This window comes from Lynx rufus, unplaced genomic scaffold (genome assembly GCF_022079265.1).
Source record: "Lynx rufus isolate CCGP_SWC_20201006 ecotype Redwood Valley unplaced genomic scaffold, mLynRuf1.p SCAF_6, whole genome shotgun sequence".
NCBI lineage: Eukaryota > Metazoa > Chordata > Mammalia > Carnivora > Felidae > Lynx > Lynx rufus.
In genome coordinates, this window is record NW_025814878.1 from 72,993,558 (window position 1) to 73,000,977 (window position 7,420).

Here is a 7,420-nt window from a genome sequence, read left to right on the forward strand (position 1 = left end):
ATTTTATTTACAGTTTTGTACACTGTATTAATATGAATGGGACCGCTTTTACATGAGCCATTTTTTTTTATTTTTTTATTTTTTCAACGTTTATTTTATTTTTGGGACAGAGAGAGACAGAGCATGAACGGGGGAGGGGCAGAGAGAGAGGGAGACACAGAATCGGAAACAGGCTCCAGGCTCTGAGCCATCAGCCCAGAGCCCGACGCGGGGCTCGAACTCACGGACCGCGAGATCGTGACCTGGCTGAAGTCGGACGCTTAACCGACTGCGCCACCCAGGCGCCCCTACATGAGCCATTTTTTAACCAAAACAAAACAATCTAAGTAATACAAAGTGTTAAAATACAGCATAAAGATACAAAAACAGAGATACTAATTCTAATTAGGAATGTAATTATGATGTTACATTTTTTTTTAATATAAACCACAATGATGTTTAGGAAATCACACAAACATAGATCACTGATTTGAATGAAATGCCTAAATTTGTAGCAAAGCTTTGTAGTTACAAAAAAAAAAACAAAAAAAAAAATACCAAAGAATGCACAAAATGAATGTTTATTCCACCTTTATGTCATATTTCTGGATCCTTCACCACTGTTACATGAGGAAAAAAACAAAAGCAAAACAAATGAAAAACTGAAATCAGAATCACTAATGTTATAAAGTAGGGAAACAAATAAATTTAAATCTAGCAGCCATCAGCAAGAGTACAGCAAAGACAATGCTGTAAAAAGAAATAAATAAAATTGCTAGATTTTGCTAGATTGCTGTATGCATCATACTCTTTCAAATCAGCAAAATATGCTCCTGCACACAATGGAACATAAACAGAATTTTTTTTCCTTTAAGGTACAGAAATGCAAGTTCTTTTTTGAATATTGTAGATGGGTAAAATGTGCTTATAATGGTAATTCTAGTAAGCTATTACATGAGTGGGCCAGGAACACATTCATGGATTCTGGGGATGATGTGTACTGTAATTCTTTGATTGGGATAGTGGACACTCTTAAGCAAAAAACAAACAAACAAAAACAAAAAACCATGAACACAGAAGTACAAGGCAAAAGCAAATGAGACTTCTCGTATCTTAGCAACATTTAGATGGAAATCAAACTTAAATACAGTCCACTCTGCTTTGGAAGAGGCTTTGGTTCAGCTCCCAAATCTCGATTTCTTGATGCAGTCTCCTATGAGAATACTCAGAATGTGTCTTCTTAAACAACAAACCTATTTTTAGTGGTGGAGCCCCTCTTAGTAGCTGTGTCTACATGGGACTGACAACCAACCACTATCTTTGGAGGAAGTCCTAACCTTTCCTTGTATATCTTCCCTATATGTATAACAGCCTCTCTGTTTTCACATTCAGTAGTCCTTATTGCTATCTTATCACCTTTAGCTCTAACATTAACAACAGCTCCACATACAACATCACTGTAGTCATCAAAAGATTCTCTAATAAGGCACAGCAGTGTCTCTAGCCAAAAACCATCCAGATCACTTCATCTCTGCTGTTTGTTCAATGTAATTAACCATCGTCCTCCTCTTTTATTTTTCTCATCTTCCCACATAGGCTCAATACCATCCTTAAAAAGTGAATAGTCACAGCCAGGCATTAAATTACTAGACAACTGGATGTGGTTGTACAGAGCCCAAAAGTCTTCAGCAGTACCAAACTTAGAGATCAGCAGAAGGTTTGCTTGCCAAGTTTTGCTTTTATCATTTTTAAAAAACCAGAGTGCCCATCTGCTCCTTAAAGGATGCTTAATACAGTGTTCTGGGTTAGCAACCTCCTGATTAGATTCTGTTTTCTCTTCTGAAGGTGGGGGATTAGGAGTAGGGGTGGTTTCCGGTTCCACAGTCGCCATTTTAGATAATATGTTTTAATCTTATTATAATGATAAAAAGTATTAATTGAATAAAATGAAAAATACAGACAGAAAATAAAGTTGCTCATAATCACAAAACCTGTTGCATTCACAGTTTACATACTGGATCACTTTCTTTCAGTCTGTTTCCATCCACTTGAATGTAATTGGGATATTCCTATGTAGGTTACATATAATTTTATATTTTACTTTTTTCATTGTATATTTTACTGATTTTTCAATGCTACTCACAACTTTTTGAAAACGCATATTGACTATTATCCCTTCACATTGGCCCTGTTATTAGACATTTGTTTCTAAAGTTTCATTATTATAACTGTGTGCTACGCCCTTTTGTATCAGTATTACATTCTTTTGAAAGAAACTTGGCGACATTTTTATTATGGGACCAGATTTATCCTAAATACTTGCCACTCAGAGTGTGAACTGTGTAAGGGTAGCTGCCACATCACTGGAACCATGTTAGAAATGCAGACTCTCAGGTGCCATATGGATGTACCAAATCAGAAACAGCCTTTTAACAAGATGGTGGGTGATTTCTGTGCACTTTCCAGTTGAGAGGGTGAGGTCTTAGAGTCTATTCCACGCAGAACAGGCAACTGGCTCACTAAAGTTCAGATTATCCCGATTGGTTCACTGAGGAGAGGCTCAGAGCTTCCTGATTGGTTATCAGGAGGCCACTCTTCGCCTTGGTTCCTGCCCTGCATCCTAACTCCCAGTAAACAGAGCGTTTTCAATTCTGTTTACACATTAGAATTACCTGAGAAGTTTCTTTTAAAATATTATTATTTGGATTCCACCCCAGACCTATTAAATAAAAATGTCTTGGGAAAGGGGAGGAAACGGTTTTAAAAAGCCCTCCAGGTGTCGAATGAGCAGCCAGAGTTGACAATAGTTGTAGATGAACAAAAAAGAGAGGAAAATAGATGCCAAATGATAGAAGATGACTGTTGTCATCAACCTGCCTTGTTGTCAAAGGCTATAATCTTCACTGTCAATCAGCACTAAATCTGCAGAGAGGTGGAGAAGGGAGTGAAAGCAGGAAATGTGGTTTATCTGGTTAGCATTTAGAGATAGAAGGAGTTACTTTAACTGAATTTCCAGTAAAGGGATTATACTCCAAAGGACTCAGAGCCAAATTTAAAAGCCCAAACAATCAAATGACTGCATGCGTACTTTGTTTTGTAAGTGAAAATGAGGGGACTGTTGCCTTCCAACAAGAGTTGACTGTAAGTAAAACAATCAAATGATTTTTTTTCTGGAAATAATCTCCACATAACTAATTTTATTTGCAATGATTAACATTTCAAGGTCTTTTAATATTTATCAGATTATTTGGAAGGCCAAAATATATCTTGATAATTCCAATTTAATTACAAATTATAAAATAAAACAACTGGATGCATCACTGTATTTCAAGCCATGGAATTTTCAACACCACTGCATTCTTTTTAATAGGATTTGAAACTTTGGGGTTGGCTATTGCCTCAATTTATGTTTGCTTTGGACTATTTTCACACTTAGGCTTGGTGAAATGTCTGAAATGTTGTTGTGTTGTTTCTAATGGAAAAATCTGTTTGACTTTAGCTATAGCAAGATTAAGGAAGAATTTAAAATGTTAATCTTGATAGTAATATCAATGATAATCTTTAATTCTGTTCAACCCAGTTATTTGTTTTTATTTTTTAGTGTATATCTCATACTTCTAAAAAAGATAAGAGATGGTTTTCAATAAAACCAAATATATACATACACATACACAAATACACACCCAAGTAATGATATTTTATTATTTTCGTTACCCAACTACAGTCTGCAACTCACAAACTTATTTCATCTTTTCCCTATTCTTTTGTTTGGCCTTTTTTAAAGAACAAAAACAAGAACAAAATATATGTTCTACTTGTAAATTTCTCTTTTTCAAAATTGCAGGAATTTAGTATGTTCTTATTAACAAACCATGTCTAAATTATGCATGTTCTTTCCTTGGATTACCATAGAAATGAGTTCTTTACCTCCTCACTCCCCTCCCCTTAGTCAGCTCGGCTGCTATAACAAAATGCCATAGACCATAGCTTACAAACAGAAATTTATTTTTCACAATTCTGGAGGCTGGGAAGTCTCAGATCAAGGTGATGGAAGATTCAATGTATGGTCAAAAATAGTTTCCTGGTAGATATTTTCTTTTCTCTGTGTCTTTACATGGTAAGAGGGGCAAAAAAATCTGTCTGGGTTTTTTTTTTTTGTTTTTTTTTTTATAAGGGCACTAATGACCTAACCACTGTTTTCAAAACTTTATTGCTTCCCAAAGCCCCCACCTCCTCATACCATAGAATTGAGGATTAGGTTCCAACATATGATTTTGAGAGACATAAACATTCAGTCTGTGGCATCCTCTTATTTTAAGTTCTGGATCCATGAAATGTTGCATTTAGTCTGTATACAAGTGACAAAATTAAACCTTTTAAAACCTTGCAGGGAAATTCAGAAATTATTTTTAATGTAAGGGCCCCTGATGAAGACTGGATGTGATGTGCACATTCCCTTTACGGGGGATTAACCTCAGAAATTACTAATAAGATTTTAATATGGAATATACTCCTTTTCAACCCCCCAAAAATCTTCAAGTATATGGTCAATGATTCAAAAACAAAACAAAATAAAACATTTTCTATTCATTAAAAAAATGACCATGTTTGCAAATAATTTAGTGATTTAGGCCAATAGTTGTACAGGTTACCCTTGAAATTAACCAGGGTTAAATCAAATGAAGAGTTTTACATTCACTTTCTGAAGGATCTTCATGAACCATCTTGATTCTCAGCAGAGAGAATCAGCAGGGAGTGAAATTAGCTACCTTGACACTATATTGCACTTGCCCTGGTCTACCCTTATATATATATATATATATATATATATATATATATATATATCTACCTAATATATACCTACCCTATATATATGTTTGTTTCCTACAAAATGTTGAGAAGGTATTCTCCTTCTTTATTATTAATGATTTTTTTCTCTAGAAGCATGCAGTGAAATGTCATGTCTAGCATCTTCCAGGCATCCTCTTCAAAATTTTAGCAGATTCTCCAAATCACCCCAAGGAACTTATTTGAATATTGAGTTGTTCATATTTTATTATTTTGAATGTGTTATTTGCCCTTCTATAGGTTAAAATAAGTGCCAACCCATGTTTCTTTTTTATCACAATATTCTAAGAAAATAGGAAAAGGCTAACAGAATTCTCTGAATTCTCTGTAGATTTGCCAGAATTAGAACCCACAGCTCTTTCCAAGACTAGAAAAATCTTTGTATTAAGCAATTGTAAAAATGATTTTGACCTTTATTTTTATAAACAATACTGTGGGCATTAAAGTCTTTCTTTTTTTTTTTTTAAAGGCTTTTAGATTGTGGGAAAATGACAAAATAAATTCTCTGAGTGAGATGGCAATAATGATTAGATAATTCAACTGAACCAATATTATCCAAGACAAACTAATGTGATCAGAATAATTTGGGCCTCAACCAAGAAAATGGAACCATTTTAGAAGAAGAATTTCATGGGTCTCCAAGATGATTTTGGTTTATAACTCTATTTTAGATGAACAGTTCTATGCTTTAAAAACAAACAGCTGTACAAACTAAAGTGGAAGATCTGTATATTTCCATGTCTAAATACTTGATTCATTTCTGTATTTCTTTATTTCAATGCTAGTTTTTAATCTACCGCATCCCTTTGTTTGTTACAAAGTTAGCCTTGTGAGACCAGTGAAATAAACATCAAAATGTGTTTTTCATTTCTCCCAACTACAATCTTCATTGTTTTCCTCCTTACATTTTAATTTTACTTTTGGTTCTCAAAAAAGAACAATGATACCAGATGGCACTAGTCTGATGCGATTCTCTACCTTTTCATGTCAAGTCAGGTGATTGGCAATATAAGTCACCCATGCCAAAGATGAATTTGAGTTCTATAAAGGGAGTAGCCCCAGGCAAATTCATGAAGTATGTTGAACTGATCTTTGATCTGCTCCTACTTTTTATATACATATATATTTTTTTTCCTTAGCCACTTCTAGGTCCAATCCTGTAAACATTTTTTTTCATTTTCAGATCTAAAGTATTCACTGAAGGTGCTAACTGATAGTTAATATGCTAGGGATTATCAAGAGTTTATGGATTCTTGGATTGAAGACTGAATCAGTAAGGAATGGCCTGAGCACACCCATATTGTGAATCCCAGAGAGGTGACCTATATGGAGTCAACCTGCCATCCCCCATTATGAAACATGATATCACTTCCTTCATGGAGCCCATGCCACAATAAAGCAATCTATGAATGAAAACTTCCCACCACAAGTGAAAGGTGCTAGGAATTTTGAGCTGCCTAAGCTTGATGGATTTTTCCATAGTGATTTAAATATTAATCTTTTAAAAAAATCTTTTTAATGTTTATTTACTTTTGAGAGAGAGAGAGAGCACAAGCAGGGGAGAGGCAGAGAGAGAGGGAGACACAGAATCTGGAGCAGGTTCCAGGCTCCAAGCTGTCAGCACAGAGCCTGACATGGGGCTCAAACTCACTGCGAAATCATGACCTGAGCTGAAGTTGGATGCTTAACCTACTGAGCCACCCAGGCACCCCTTAAGTAACTATTAATCTTCTTTGTTTCCTAGGTAATGGAATGGGAAAGTTTTAGTGATGAAAGAAAGATGGACATAAAGGTCCAAAAGTACTATAAAACTATAGTAGTTCTAATTTAGGTAACTAACGAGGCATATAAATGATAAATTTTGTTGTTGCTTACTCTACCTATAATAATCAATTTTACTTTCATAAGTTGCATTACCACGGTCTAAGCATGGTAATATCTACATGCCTCGTCTCATCATTGTATTAAGTTTTAGTATTAAAATATTAATTTTAACTATTTAATACCGAAAGATTATTAAGGATAAAATAGAATTAGTGTAAGATATTAAAAACACTTGGTCAGTTCCACTATGATATCAAAATCCAATCACGGAAGGCTTAGGTTATTTTTTCTGCTCTTACAGATATATAGAAATGTAATGAAACTTATGAGCTACAGATAGGATATGTAGGTGTTACTCAGAGCTATCACTGTTAGATTGCCTGTTTTAAGGAAATTTTTAGACCTAGTATAAGACACAAAGACAAAGCAGAATCCCAGAGTTTAGCTCTAGAATAAAACCCTCAGCAGATCTGACCTAAGCTGGGAAAGACACCTTAAAATCCAGCCATAAGCAAGGCTGTTTCAGAGTGCACAGTGAGCTACATCTGTGAGAAGGTATCAAATCCAAGAATAGAGGAGATCCAAGTATATTCTGCATTTTTTTGGACTAGAAGATATTTAGTTGCCCAAGAATAAAAAGGGCCTCAAGAGGCAGGTTCCTCCATTTGGCTATAGAGCTTGTTCTCCACAGAATGGGTGAGAGGGAGGCCCTATGGCTGGGGTGGAGACTTCAAATGGTTCTGAATCACTTTCACAATTAATTATGTTC

At 35.0% G+C, this 7,420-nt stretch overlaps 1 pseudogene; it reads right to left on the reverse strand.

Moving 5' to 3' along the window:
- Nucleotides 1–1,219: 1,219 nt before the first annotated feature.
- Nucleotides 1,220–1,870, reverse strand: LOC124529416 (eukaryotic translation initiation factor 4E-like; annotated as a pseudogene).
- Between the last annotated feature and the right edge of the window lie 5,550 nt (nt 1,871–7,420).